Raw genomic sequence first — 15,284 nt, 5'->3', positions numbered from 1 at the left:
TCAATGACCTAAGTGATGACCTAGGATGTACTACCTGCAAATTTATCAGTGATAATGCAAATTAGAGGGAGACACTTGCACAATGAATGGCAGAACTTGAATCCACAGGGAGTTTGATAAACTTGAGAACTGGGCCAACAGAAAACTCATGATGTCCAACAAGGAGGAAAGCAAACTTATGCTCTTGGGACAGTGTAAGCTCACACATGATTGAAGGATGAGTAGCAATCCTGCTGAAAAGAAGAGTAGTGATGGGCTGTAGGTTGAATATGCATGGTGGTCATTAGGAAAAACTTTTCACGAGGTGGAAAAACTGCAGTGTAGCCCTGTGTCTAGCTGTGCAGGTAAACTCTGAAATCTTCATCTTTGGAGGGTTCCAAGACGCAGTTACACAAAGCCACTGCTGACCTGACCCAGTGTTGGCAACAGTCCTGCCTTTTTGGGGAACAAGTTGGACCAAATGACCTCCAAAGGTCTTTTTGAAAACCTTCTGTGATGAGCAGTTTTATGTTTGCCTTCCATTACTCTACACTGACTAGGGATTTCTGAATCTACACCATGAATTCTGGCTGCTCCACAGAATTTGAAGATTAATAGCTTGGAAAATACCTTTTCCATGGTTGTCTGGGAATCCTTAGCTCTGTCTCCTTTGCATGCAGAATATATATATTACCAAGACCTGGCTCCTGTGGTGAAAGCATTATGAACTGTAGCTGTCCATGCAAATTTGTATGCGAATTAAGATTACACAGACAGCCTAATTACTGGAACATCCTATATTTCAGAAGTTTGGCCTTTCAACTTAAGTATGGAATACCTTTCTATAATGAACCCAGCATTTCCTATCAATCAGGAGAGTTTGAGCTACACACCTCCACAACAGACATCTCGCAGCATACTTGCTCATAAGCAGCTGATAAAGGAGAAGACTCTTGCTCCAAGGGATGGTGTGGAAGAATCAAGTCCAACAAATAGTCATCTGGGGCTTCTCCTACACTTAACACCCATACGTGGAGAAGAAGTGAGGAACGTGAAAACCTCCCCATGATGACTTTCACCATCGTCTCACCACAAGAGTGAGACTGTAATTCCAGAGAGCTCTCTACATTTTTCTGCACCCACCAGAACACGAGGGAATGCAAGGGGTGACCCAGACAAGATGAGATGATAGTGGCACTGCCGATATGTTTTGAGTCCAGAGAGATGTGAAGACACAGTAGGTTTACTTCTCTCATAATTCCTTCCATAATAGTCACTTCTGCAAGAAGCACCCAGGCATTGGTGATGCAGCTGGTGCTAGAGACTCTGATCAAGCTAGTGAGCCAGCCTCTGCAAAACATTTCTAGACATTCATTAATTTTAACACACTACAGAATCTTCCCAATCAACACACATTACTGAAGGCAATTAGTTATTTTAAATAATTCTCGCTTCAGCCAAAACTGAATGCAACTTCACTGGCCAAGAATAAAATATATCCCTACCTAAGGATTTCCTACTTTCAAGTTCTAAAAGCCCCTGAGAAAAAACAAAAAAACCCACCAAACAAACAAAAACCAAAACGAACAACAACAAAAAAAGGAAATGGGAGGAAAATACCGTAAAATTTAAACATAACATTACTAAAAAATCCTTTCCTGATTCAGGTTGTAAACTGATAAAGGGAAACAACACGTGATAGAAAAATGCCTTACTCTCAGAAGGTTTTTTTTTAAGATAAGAATTTACAGGTTTTTTGAATTCAAAGCAGGTGTTCCCTTTTTGTGTTAATGCCAGAAAAAATGCAGAATTTGGCACAAAAATAACAGAAATACAGTCAAGGAGAAAATATGCTTTAATTATCGTACCACCTTAAAAGCTGTATTTCTAAGCTGCCAGGAAGCTCTACTTACGGATTTGTTTGCTTTTCTTTTATGTGATGAGCCTTCACCCATTCTGCTTTATTATTCTCACTCTTTAAACCCGCATCTGAGATAACTAGGAAATTAACTGCCTGCATGCCTGTGGGTGTTCACCCAGGGCCTTTGCAGCTTGTCTCATACAATTTCTCTCGGTGTTGCAGAGACCATTGTAAAAGTACCTATTCAGGCTGCAAAGTAAAGCATGAAAAAGTTAGAGGAAAATAGCACTGATAATTTAACTAGAGAGTCTGTCATGCTGCGTGTGCAAGCAGTAAAGGCAAGAGGGAGAGGTGAGGCGTTTGAGAAGCCACAGGCATTAGCCCAGTCCGCCTGTCTCTCTCCCTCTTTCTTCTCCCAGCCCTCTCTCCCCATTTTCCATCTGTTCCATCTATTTTCCAGCTGTTTCCATCTCTAGTTCGCTCCCCAAGACCACCTTCTTTCTTAACCTATATGCCCACATCATGTCACAGAGAGCATTTGTCTCAATTATTGACACCTGTAGAAGAAGCTATACGCAACTGACTGTTACCAGCTGGGAGTTTGGGATTATGGCTCATCTAAAGCCACTTTCCAAGGGCCGCTGGTTTGAGCTCACCCCATGGGCTGTGGTGCAGGGCTGTGGGTGGTGGTAGCCGCACTCCTCATCACCGGTCAAGGTCCAGGCAGAGGAACAGGCACGTGTCCATCTCTGCCTCTTCCACCATATGCCCTTGACACTTCCTCAGATCTCAGGTAACCCCATTTCCCACCTTCCCTATCTCCTGCTTTACCTGATGAACAGGTAAAGAGGTTTATTCCCTGTACTCAGTAGAATCTCTGTGGTCCCCTTTATCTACCCTGACCATCTGGAAGGCCTCAGACAACTCTTACAATCTTGTTGCGCTGGGGAAGGTACAGGTCTTGCCTCAGAGCCTCCGTGGTTGGAATTGCAACCTGAATCCTCAAAGATACTGAAAGATGGCAAGCAGAGGCATCACTGGGATAACAGTCTCATGAGGGTGAATATCACAGTGTAACTGTTGGCAGTTGTTTATACATACTGCAATCCATATTAGAGAACTAGTCTGAACTTTAGCATTCACATCCCTCAAAGCATTTGGCTTAAATGGATACTTCATTTCCCCAAGCAAAAGGCAAGCTGAGGCTTGATCGTTAAGTCTCTCTCTCTTCAGTGAATCCTACAGTAGGAATTATGAATCTTCACTCTCTTTTCTCCTGAACAAAGCTGTTGCAATATCATTTATAGAGTGAGGCTCTGAATAGAAGTATGGCTAATAGCTAATATGTTCTCAACACCCCACACAATTGTGTCAGACTTCTCAGGGATAAAATTTCTACTTTTGGAAGACCTGGGTTTTCTTTTGCTATAGAAAGTACAAGCCTAAATTTACTGTTAGTCACTCTAACCATAAACTTTCTATAGACAACCATATTGTTCTGGAAATTGCAGCAGCATCCTCCCCTAGCTCATTCTCTAAAATGTTGTAATACTGGTCAGAATGTTGAAATCTTAATTTGATGCTTTCTGTGGAAAGCATCTACAGTGACATAATGAATGTATAGACTTCTCCAAGTATGCATTTTGTTTTCTTGTTTACAGCTTGCTGGCCTGTGTAGAGCCCAGATAGTTCTATTGAGCAATGCTCTAGCTCTCCTGTACTACTTCCGTTAACAGCTGGACTCTCTTGCCCTTTCCTACCTTATAGCTGAAAGAGCTTAGGAAAATCTGGCAGGTTCCTTGACATGCAGCTAGGTTTTTTAATGCTTCATTACAGTTTAAAAATCCCTACTGGGGAATGAATTTTCTGATCATTCAAACTCAAGAAAGTCAAGGAGTCTATTATATTAATGGCATCTTTCATTGCTTTAAAATTCAAGAGAGACAATATATGACACCATTTAAGAACAACGGAGGGGGAATAAGCCCAGCAGCCAAGGCGGTGAATGACACACTGCTCTGCACAAAGCCCAGTGTCGACCCTGAGCACTGTAACTTCCTACAGCTGAAACTACTGTCACGGCTGAAAATTCAGTGCTTTAGAAGGAGAAGACTTTTTCTTGTCCATAACTGACAGTATCTGCCCAATAAAAGAAATGACATATTCTGGGGGTACCTACTTATGATCAGCATTCATTTTGTCACTATTGTACCAGTGCAGAGTTTGGGTAAATCCTCCAGGCACCAGAGAGAAATGATTTGGAGGATTTCCTAAGGAGAAAAAAGTTGGGGGACATTATTAGGAGACCTCTCCTCCCTCTAAACAAATACTCTCGACAGCAGTAATTATGTCTTTCAATAAGGTAAGTTACATCAGTCAGCAAATAAACTATGGCCATAATGACTGTAATAAAGCAGTGAATACCATCTGAAATGATTCATAGAAACTGCAATAATTTAAATTTTATCTAAATTGTGTAAACATATAGTAGTAGCCAAAAAAAATCTCAACCCTACATTCAAAAACATACACAGAAAAATCCCTAAACTATCAGTGATTTTCCACTGCACTAGGGACTGTGAGGAATCTGTCCATGCAATCTTAATTAATTTTGTTTGATTTTATGAACTCTATTTATTACTATGACCTTTGGTTTGCTTTAAAACTTTCTTTTTTATGGTAGAAAAAGGCAGTATCTCTGAATCTGAAACAGGAACATCAAAGACTGTCATCAAAGAGACAGGCTCTTCAAGAAGAACAAAAAGAGACGAATCACCAACCACATCAGAGGGCTGAGCTGAGCAAGTGAAGGACTGGAAAGACACACGATCCCTAAGGATGCTGAAAGGCATCCCAGCAATGGTGATGGTACAAGAGGGAGGAGTTTGCTGTCAGATATTGTTTTTTGTACACATCTGTAAATCTCAGTTGTCTGCAAGCAAAGCTACTGCAAGTTTAAGAAAGGCTTTAGGAAAGCAAACTAGTTTATGCCTTTTATTTGGTAAAAGAATTAAACCAAGGACCCTACTTCAGTAAGTTCTGAGTAGTGCATGCAAGGGGTTTGCAGTTATCCTGCAGTGGTGCCAGGTCCAGCTCTAATACCGAGAGCCAGGGAAGTGGTCTGGAGCCTTCCAGAAAGGGGTCACTGGAAATCAACATCATTTTTCCCCTCGAAGGTGTGCCTCGCATGCCAAAACTACATGTGGTGTCTATGCTTCTGCTCTCATCATATGGAATTCACAATGTCCCAGCTGTCCTTTGGCAAAACAAGGTCATATTCCATACCCGTACAGCTTCATTTCAGAGTGCTGTTTCCTGTCAGTAAGAAAAATAAGCTTTGCTTTCTAACAAAACTTAAAGCTTTTCGTAGGCCAGCAGATGACTATCTCTTTCAGTCTTTACTGGCCTGGCCTCAATTATGACCAACAATATAGTTCAGAAAAGGTCCCAAAATCTTGCACCCATTCTGATTGCTCTCCCCCTCCTCTGCTCTTTCTATTTCAGCTTCTGTTTTTGTTGGTTTTTTTTGTTTTTTTTTTTCCCGAATAGCTATATATTTCCTTCTCTCCCCCCAAATAGCTACCCAGATTTAATAAAAGCCATTCATTGCAACACCAAAAAACCTCCCAACCCCAAACCAGGCAAAAACTAACAGAAATAGTCACTGTTAATTCTGTCATTTCCTAAAATCTGAGTTCATAGCTTAGCTGTCCTACCAAGCTTTTAACAAAGTTTTACTTATGCAAGTTTGAGGGGGAGAAAAAACCCTTAAAATCTAAGGGGTGAATTTCTACTGAGCTGTATCAAGGGTTGTCATTTAAGGAAGCTGGGAAAACAGAGTTTCTTGGGAGAGTTCACAGCTTGTTACTTAGTCCTTTTTCAGTCTCATGGACATGGGATACAGAAATGGTCTCTCTATCTGTTCCGTTATACTTATATTCATCTCCCCAGTTCTTGAACCTTGCCCACCTCCATTCTTCCTTTCTCTCCAGTGCCTACCTCTGTCATCACTCCTAAAGATGCCTCCCATTCTCTCTTGCCACTGAATGGAAGCTTGCTCATTTCTTTATCCTTAATCCCTCCTCCCTTCAAGTAACTTCCCACTCTCTTGTTTTCCTTCCCTTCCAGATGTTCTGTTTCAAATTACTTATTCCCGGTTCTAGCTCTCACCATCGTTCTCTGCTTTGTCTTCTCTACACATATCCTACCCCCAGTTCCTCACCCTCTGTGTTTTGGGCCAACCTCTTCCCACTGAAGAGAAAAAAGATGTTTTCTAGCATAGCTTAGAGCTTTTCAGGGGCCAGTAGATGAGAGATGTTCCTTGGACAAGGAGATAGGGTGTCAAGTCCAGGCTGTTGGCAGGAACAGGTCAGGAATATGTGAGAATTTTGCTACCAGATTTGTAAGTTGCTACTGAACATAAACATGTGGAGTTTGGGCCAGCTGTAGTTGATTTTTACAAAAATAGCAAGAGAATCTCTCCTTCAAAACAATACAATACCCTGTGAAGTTACAATTTTCAGCTCCAAGGCTTGGAAAAATAGTTTCTTAGTCAAACAGCTGCTAGTATTTTACCTTTTTAACATGGGAAAAGCATTCTTTTCTTAGTAACCTCAGTTCTGGAAATACCTTAAACTTTCACAAACAAATAAATGATGCACCTGAGCAGGAAAAACACTATTCTGAACAATTCAAGTTGTTAAATGTTATAGGTGGTTAATAACAGGATCACACAGTACAGCGTGCAGGGCCTTCTTAGTCCTATAGGTGCACCTCTTACAGTGATAATGATTGCCTGGTATAGGAGGGAGTTGAATATAGTCCTTGTAAATATTTCAAATGCGTTTTCCGAAAGCACAAGTTCTCGATGGTTGTAGGCTGTACATCTCACCACTTTGTGTTCTCATCATGTCAAATCCTTCAAGTTAAGTGACATTACACTCAGTCTGCACTGAACAGTACTGGTGATTCACTAGACTGCAGTCTTCCTTTTAAGTCTGTACTGAGCCAATACTCCAACAGGGGTTTATTAAAGAGCACCCTGATGATGCAGGTCTAATCCTTTGATGGGACCTACTGTTGGGATGTGACCCCTTTTTGATCATTTAACACTCATAGCAATTTTTCTGAAAGCCACAGTTTGCCTCTTAACCTGGATATCTTGGACAAATTCCAGCTCAGGAACAACATGAAACCAAGTTACTGTTTAAACTGTTTATTACTGATGAAGACTTTAAGAAGTGGTTGTCCTCTACACCAGAGGTAATCAACTCTGGTGATTCCATCCTTTACCAAGTACTCATTACGAATCTGTTCTCTGCGTCTTAGGGGTGTTATGAAAAATAAATATTTCGGTCATTGTAAAGGCACTGCAGACTTTTATGTAAGAGGTGCCATGTAAGTGTTAAGTATTATTGCATTGCTGCAATGTTATTATTACATTGCTTTTTTTTTTTGGTAGAGCATCCAGCTAGCTCCACACTAGTTTAAAAATACAGTTCACAGGCACCTAGGAAGGAATTCTTTCCATGGGCTGGGAAAACAGGGTGCTAAAATATTTTCATTTGTTAACCTGGCATATAAATTCATAATAATTTGACTAGCTAGAAAGCAACATTAAAAGAAGCTTGTTACATTTCCTATTTTGTATGCAATAAACAATAACTATAAATCATATTTAGAAAAAAGAGTTGGAAAATGCCTTTTGGAAAAAAAATAAATAAAGAGAACAGAGCTTGCTAGAATCTTTAAAGGAGACCAGTCTTCCAGAATGAGAATGAGTCATCTATAATCACACATCACATCTTCTAAGCAGTCCTTTGTCAGGTGTATATGTTTAATTTCCTGCTGGGTTTTTAATTCTGCCAGATAACGTGGGGGGAAAAAGGAAAGATGTTTGAGTCATGAAATTTTTTTTGTTGTCCTCCCTCCCTTCCCCCTTCTCTAAAACTGTCATTTGGATGGCTCAAATTTTGGTCTGTTACAGTGCCAAACAGAGAGAGGCAGCTAACATTTGCAGCAATAGATTCAGACTCCTTACAGTATTTTTACTTTTCCTCTGCTGGAATTCTAACAGACTTTATTTATTTATTTTTTTTAACTGTTGTCCTAAAAAGCAATGGAACAAGTCTCCTGCGTCAGAGTTCCAGTGCAAGCCATACATCTGCTGTGGCTTCTGGCCATTTTAAAGCTCCGAGCCACAGCCTAGGGAAGAACTGCAAACACACACGTGCGTGACTGCAGAAAGCTGGACACTTCTCCAGCTGCTAGAAAGGCTTTGTGGAGACTTAGGTTTGGAGGGATTCTGGTGAAAGCCTCTCCACAAAAACCAACTAGGGAAAAGTAAGGAAAGGTGAGCTCTCTCCTTTCCTCACGCTGCAGTAAAATGTATTTGTTAAGAAGTGTTGTGTACCTCTTAGACCTTTTGCATCTTTTACTTAAGAATAACAACTCTCTAAAAAAAGGAACAAATTCAGGTATTTGTGCTGCTAAGAAGTCTTCTGGTGATCCTGCAAAAATGTAGAATTTTCTCAACTGTCAGAAATGATTGGCTGTATGAAGAGTTGATTTTTCGGCCACTCAGACCTGGACCATGACTGAAGTTTTCCATATTCCCTATCTGAACAAGGAGTCAGACTGTAGCTGCTGGGGCAGCCCTGAAGAAAGAGTATTTTCATGTAACAACCTTTTCAATAACTTCAATTATGATCTACAAATTGAGGTATTTCTGAATTGCTCTGTGTTCTTTGCCCTTAATTTAAGTTTTATAGCTCCAAAAGGGATATCTGGAATCTGGATCTCTCTCTCTCTCACAATGCACAAATGGGAGAACACACAGCAGCCTGCATGGATTTAAATCACTGTTCTAAATACTCCTAAGGCATCCAGCTCACCTCTACGTACCTGAACAGGCGCCTCTCAGAACATTAGGGTATATAATCCTCTGGTAAGTGCTAAGCAGGCTGCTATTTTTTCCAAGCAGAAAGAGCTATTCTTTTCCCTCTCCCACATTGCCCTCCAAGAAACGTGTTTTTTGTAAGAGCAAAATGGAGACTCTATTTTGAATCTCTATAAAAGCACACACAAAGAATGAAAAAAAAAATCAATATGAGCCCCTTCGGCAGCTGAAATTAGATGCTTCATAATGCTGTGCCAATCTCACTGAGCATCATGTACCTTACCTTCTGTGTCTTTTCACTTCTTTTTGTCCCTTTACCTGTGGGAATAAAATACAGTCTGGGTTTTGTTTTGGTTTGTTTTGGTTTGTTTTGGGGTTTTTTGGTCAACTTTTCATATGCCTTAGGATTTTTTTATTAAAAATAAAAAAAAAGGTCACATCCCAGATCACTGGTTGGTATCCCTTTTTAATGAAATGCTCCCACGTCAGGTGATCCCAGTTCAGTTAGGTTGTCAGGGAGCATGTTGTTGTTATATTCTAAACAAACAGAGTCAGTAGCTTTCATGAAAGCTCACTGCTAAGGAAGATGCACAGAGCAGGCAGAAACAGTATGTGTGATAGGGTGCTCTGAGACTGGCTGAGGGAATGTGATTTTGAGATGTTCCTGAATATACTAGCATTGTACTGGTGAAATCCCTCCAAAAGGACTACTGAAATTGCAGTGGCTGTATGAAAGCACTTTTGGATCGTCAGCTGGAATGAACGATGTCAAGCACAACTTAGGAAACATTTCTTTACTGAGAGGGTGGTCAAACACTGGAACAGGCTTTCTAGAGAGGTGGTTGATGCCCCAAACCTGTCAGTGCTTAAGAGGCATTTGGACAATGCCCTTAACATGCTTTATCTGTTGGTCAGTCCTGAAGTGCTCAGGCAGTTGGACTGGATGGTCATTGTAGGTCCCTTCCAACTGAAATAGTTCTGTTCTGTTCTATTCTATTCTAACTTTAGAATATGCTGGTTAAAACATCCTATATAGAAATTCTTCAGAGCTGCATGTAAACTACATCTTTTTCTAGTGATAACCAGCAAAAGACAATACAGTTGAACATTCTTATGAGAGAAGAAGTGTGTTTCAGTGGTTATCTCTGCCCTTTATTGACCTTCACAATCCTGATTAAATCAAGAGGCCAGGTACTCCTTCTTGTTTAACATGCTACCTGACTGAAGCAGAGCAGCGCAGCAGAAGAAACCCATTGAGGAACACCCCAAGGTTTTTCTGCCAGAGAAACAGAAGACGGTGCAAAGTCTGGGCAGAAGGGCAGGGAAACCCACCTCAGCCCTTCAGTACCAGAGCAGCTTCTGCAGGACAAGGCAACGGGAAGGGGTTAAAGCTGGGCAGTCCGTCCACTCCAATATTAAGATGCAGAAGAAGTCTTTTCTGAGTGGAGTAAAATTTAACTATTTTATGTGCAGAATCCCCTGATCATTGCCTTAACTTGCTTTCTATTTTTTCTTTTAAAGAGAGAAAACTACCATTGACAGAGATTCAGAAAAGAAGGATGTGATTCTTCTTGTTACTAGGGCTACCAAAGTAAAACCTATTTAGAAATTGATTCTAGTATGTTAGCATTTTTATTTGTTAATCTCAGCACATTGAGCTGTTTAATAACATCTACGTTTGATAACTGATGTTAGCAACAGCGGTACAAGCTAAATTTCAGTCCCTGTATTTCAGTCAATTATTGGGTGACAGTGTTCTGAACTGCGGGCAAGGCAACAGGTGTACTCCCTGCATAGCCTGTACCCCTGCCAAGGGTTACAAAATGTTAAATTCTGCATCTGTGACCTTTATGTAATGAAGAAGGTCATTTTAATGCTAGGACATCTGCACTAAGCCATATGGTGAGCTAGAAATGGTGTTATCACCACTCAAAATATGTTGCAGAGATATTATTCTGGTGCCACATGCCCTCTGGTATCTTCAGGCAGAGTCTTATTTATCACACAGTAAAAGCATAATCGTTCAAAGAAAAATGATCTGGAGTACTTAAAAAAAAATATTAAATACTTAAACAGAAATATTTGCTGCTGGATCTGAAGATCATCTCATGGACATTGCTCTCTTACATGCCCTCGCATTTGCTGCAATGTATCATAGGACCAGTGAAGCTAGGAGCTCTCACAAGTAATGAATTAATGAGGCTAATTAGAGAACTGTGGGTTATTCCTGTTCCTGTTTGCAAGGCGTCATGATTTAAGCCCGCGATATGACCCGGGTGCCAGTCAACTGGATGAGAAGACCCCAAATGGTGGACACCCAGAAGAGGAAAGTTCTTTCAGATGGTTGGTGTCCAGCACACTGAACATTGAATGAATAGTCTCAGATTTGTCCATGAATGTCTTTGTCTTCATACAGCAGGAATTGTTCTGCTTAGTGATGCTGTATAAGAAGCCCCCCTACACAGATGGAGTTGGTTTTTAGATTAAATGAGTGCTGGAAAAGGGATTCAAATCCCCCCAAAATAATGCTTGTGTAAGAACACAGTCCAAAATAACCAGGAGAGCCAGTTTGCTTGCTCTCAAAAGCTGCCCTACTATTGTTAAGCGTATTAAGAGGATTAGAATCAGGATGTGCTGAACACATGTGAAACACCTGTGATAAATGCTCCGAAAATAACTCAGCAGTACAGAGCTCTTACTGGGTCACAAATTACTTGATTAAAGCTGGAAAAGCCAAGGTTGTTTTTGTTTTTCTTTATCAAAGCCACGATCATTTTTTCTTCCAGCAAACAATGCTTTAATGTTGAGTTTTAATGGGATTCTTATCATTCAGATGCAGAATATAACACTTTAGTGATTGTCCTGTTTTTTTTCTAACTCTGTTATTCCACTGTTACATTTGAAAAGCTTGATGAATGGATAAAATGAAAGAAAGTTTCAGAGAAACAAAGAAAACCCATTTCCAAGAGGATTCTTTGATTTTGGGAAAAGTTGCCCTTCCTTATTATGAAAAGACAGCTTTCGATTGATCTGCAAAATTTCTTCAGGTTAAGAGATTGATGGCTTTGTCTCAGTAAGGTAATTTAAACTTGGCTCCGAAATGAGCCAACAGAACTGCCATACTTCTTTTGGAAAGAATCAGAGATAATGAAGGAGATTACAAACAAGGACATGTACTTATGGTCAGTGGCCTTCCTTTTCCCAAAAAGCTCATTTCCTGGAAAATAATTAACAATTAAGAGAAATTTGGATGTGATGCACAAAAATGTGGCTTTCAGCATCATAATGAAAGATTATGAATTGAATGTCATCAGAGGAATAGTTTAGAAACATGAATAATCTGTAGCAAAACTTCTAATCTACTAACAGGATTCCCAGCAAGCTCTCCAAAGCTTTACCTCTTAACTAGGGACAGGGTTTCGTCCTGCAGACTTGCACTTCTGAGGGTAATAAATGTACCTGCAGTCTTTCTGCTTGTGATGTCTGCCCTTACAGCAGAGGCACGTGGAAGTCAGCCTGAGTGCTACCCAGACAGGCAGGGTTCAAGAACCGGGTTTTAACAATTCTGCCTGAGCCTACAAAAAACCAAACTCCCCGTGGCTGTAGTTTCAACTGAAAAATCCATCAAAATATCCTGCAGCTGCAACGTGAGCCTGGCAGCTGTAGAAGAAAATGGGGAAGGTTGTTACTTCCACCCGCTCCTTCCTTCACAGAGTGCTTTTTCTCAGTAAACACTAATAATCTCCCGGCAGTGCCTGTAGACTTTTGAACAATCAGGGCATACTGTGGGGAATCTGCACTTCGAGATTTCCCCTGAAGTCTAAGAGAAATCTCCCCGCACACTGGTTTAACTACAGGATTGTATTTTCAGCATCTGTGCAGTTAGTCTCCAGTGAAATACTGTGTTCGAGAGACCCACTAATTTATTTCTGCTCTTGCTAACTGACTTACCCTGCATATTAATATTAACAATCATGTTTGTACAAATGGGTCCATTAATTCAAATTTCATTTCTTTTTCGATTGGTAATATATATAAAGAACAATAACCACCGCAGCATAATTTTACCCGTGGCTATTATAAGTGGGTACACAATATCATATTTATTTCCTTCTAAAAGCAATGCTTTTAAATGAGCAAAGAATATTACACAAGCGTTAGCTTTTCTCCTTCCCTCAATGCATTGCAAAGATGTGGGACGGTTGGGGAAGGAGAAGCTGTTTAAACCCAGAATGGAGTTTGATGTTATTTGGGGGCCTGATGCAAAGTCAGATTCCTCCAGGGGGAATGTTTCCTTTTACTTTGTTAGGGTTTGGTATGGGCCCGTAATGAGCATTAACAAAGATGCCCCAGCAGACACAGAAAAAGAAAATGTTCTAGAAACTGTGCTTTCACTTTGCCACAATAAACTGTTTGTATTTAACTGAGTCATTATGGGAAAATGAAGGAACGTATTACAAAGTGTGGCTGAAAAAATACTGTGAATTTCAACACCAGAAAAACCTTAACTCAATCCAAATCTCCAGTGCCAAGAAAAATTAGTAAACATTCTTTTATAAATTAAATTAGGATTATTTTTCAGATTAGGAGCACAGAAGTGGGTCAACAGATAGTTGCAATCATACTTCAGTGTTAGATTGTACAGCAGGGAAGGCAATCAAGAAAGTTAAAACTACCTTTGGGAAACTCGAGCTGTAACACTTAAGGAAACAGAATGGAGTTCTACTAGCTCTTGAGTTTTTAACAGGCAAGACCCTGAATAATGAGGAAAAAGACAATTAGATCCTCCGTTACAGGCAAAATACTAAAAGGATGAGATGATCTTGTTTCTATAAGAAAAAAAGGGTGGTTACTGAGGAATTCCTGGTGGTGTGACTAGAGTTTCAAAGCTAGGGTCATATAGATTCCCACACAGAAAATCCCGAGAAAAAGCACTTCAATCCAACATCAATACTGTCATCTTGCACGGTCAATACCTTTAAGCCAAGCTCAGCACTTCCATCCCATTGCAGCTACTCCCATGAAGCTGAAATATAAATTGTTTTTTTGATTGGATTTGCTAAACGCTGTCTATATTTTTAAAACTTTCCCAAGATGGGCAAAAAGCATGGGTTTTTAAAAAGAAGTTTTACCACTTTCTCTGGGAAGTATTTTTACTATCTCCTACCAAGTCTATCCTAAGATCTTCTTACCAGAATGGGATAAAACATCACAGAGTGTACATCAAAAGAAATTTCCCAGTGGAGTAAGCATCTTCAAACAACTGAGCTGGCATCAGTGAGTGGAAATATCCAGTGCCACAGAGATCCCTCCAGCACCTACTCCAGAAAGAAGCATTGCAAAGATAACAGAAATGAGCTACCTGATTACTTACCAGCACAATCTACATATTTTACTTTTCCATATTGTTTAGTGGTGGTTTATTAGTTCATTTCTGAGGAACAGCTATTACATAATTCATAGTCCAACAGAAAATTTGGTAGTCAGTACCAAAATGTGATCATCTTTCGAGTTATCCTGGGTTTCTTTCCCTTTTGACTAGATCACTCTGAGAAATAATGGTCAAACGTTAACTCTTAATGAAGTAAGTGCATTGGATGGGAACTGGTTAAGCCTATTTACTTTATCTAGAACTTAAAAAAATGGGATAAATTCTTACTGTGGTTGTATGATACAAAGCCCTGGGGGGGGGAGTTCTGCCTGAGGGCGCATCCAGTGCTCTGCAGGGAGCAGGCTATAAGCTGGCATGTGATTTCATGGCAAACTTTTCTATGTGTGATGGCGTTAGGTGCCATTAAGTGGTTCTTTCCTCCAACAGGTTTAATCTCCCTCACTGACATAGGTAAACACAATAAAAATTTAGTTCAGAAAGGTCTATGGGACTACTTAAACATTTATACGAAATACCCCTGGGTACCCTCAGCGTACTGTTAAACAGTAAAAGCACATTATTACAGTGTGTCACAGAAACAGAGCAGAAGAGATCAAGGGTCTCTGCAATAGGAAGAAATCTGTGAAGCTAAATTCCTGGACCATCTGCGGTAATGCCCCATGAAATTGGGCAAGAAAAATAGAAACAAAACAGGTCTCAAATATCTGCCCTATGGAAATATTCTTTCCTTCCCACAAATGAGTCAGTCTCTTTAAACCTGAGCAAGCTACACTAATCAAGCCCCTGAGAAATTTTAGAAGCAGTAGGAGTACTCCTGTACCACTCCCAACAACCTGTCTCCAGTCTCCAGTGCATCAAAAGAAAAGACAACTTCTCCTCTTCTCTGTTCCCCACCAACCAAATTATGCATCCAGGGAAAAATTTCCTATGCAGCTTTTTCTTTCTCATTCTCCCTGCTTCACTTTACTTTTCAGTATCCCTTCATAATATTTCTTTTTGGAAATACCCTCTGCATTTTAATTGAACTTCCAGAGTCAAAACCCCACTCCAAGTAAAAACTCTCTTTAGCATAAACTTGGCAGACTTTCTCCCTTGCTGATAACAGGCATTTGGGTATGTTGCCAGCAGTTACTTTGATAATAGTCACACTATCT

The sequence above is a fragment of the Haliaeetus leucocephalus genome, unplaced genomic scaffold, assembly GCF_000737465.1.
Source record: "Haliaeetus leucocephalus isolate CR32 unplaced genomic scaffold, Haliaeetus_leucocephalus-4.0 Scaffold151, whole genome shotgun sequence".
Taxonomy (NCBI): domain Eukaryota; kingdom Metazoa; phylum Chordata; class Aves; order Accipitriformes; family Accipitridae; genus Haliaeetus; species Haliaeetus leucocephalus.
This window is presented reverse-complemented; position numbering follows the sequence as displayed.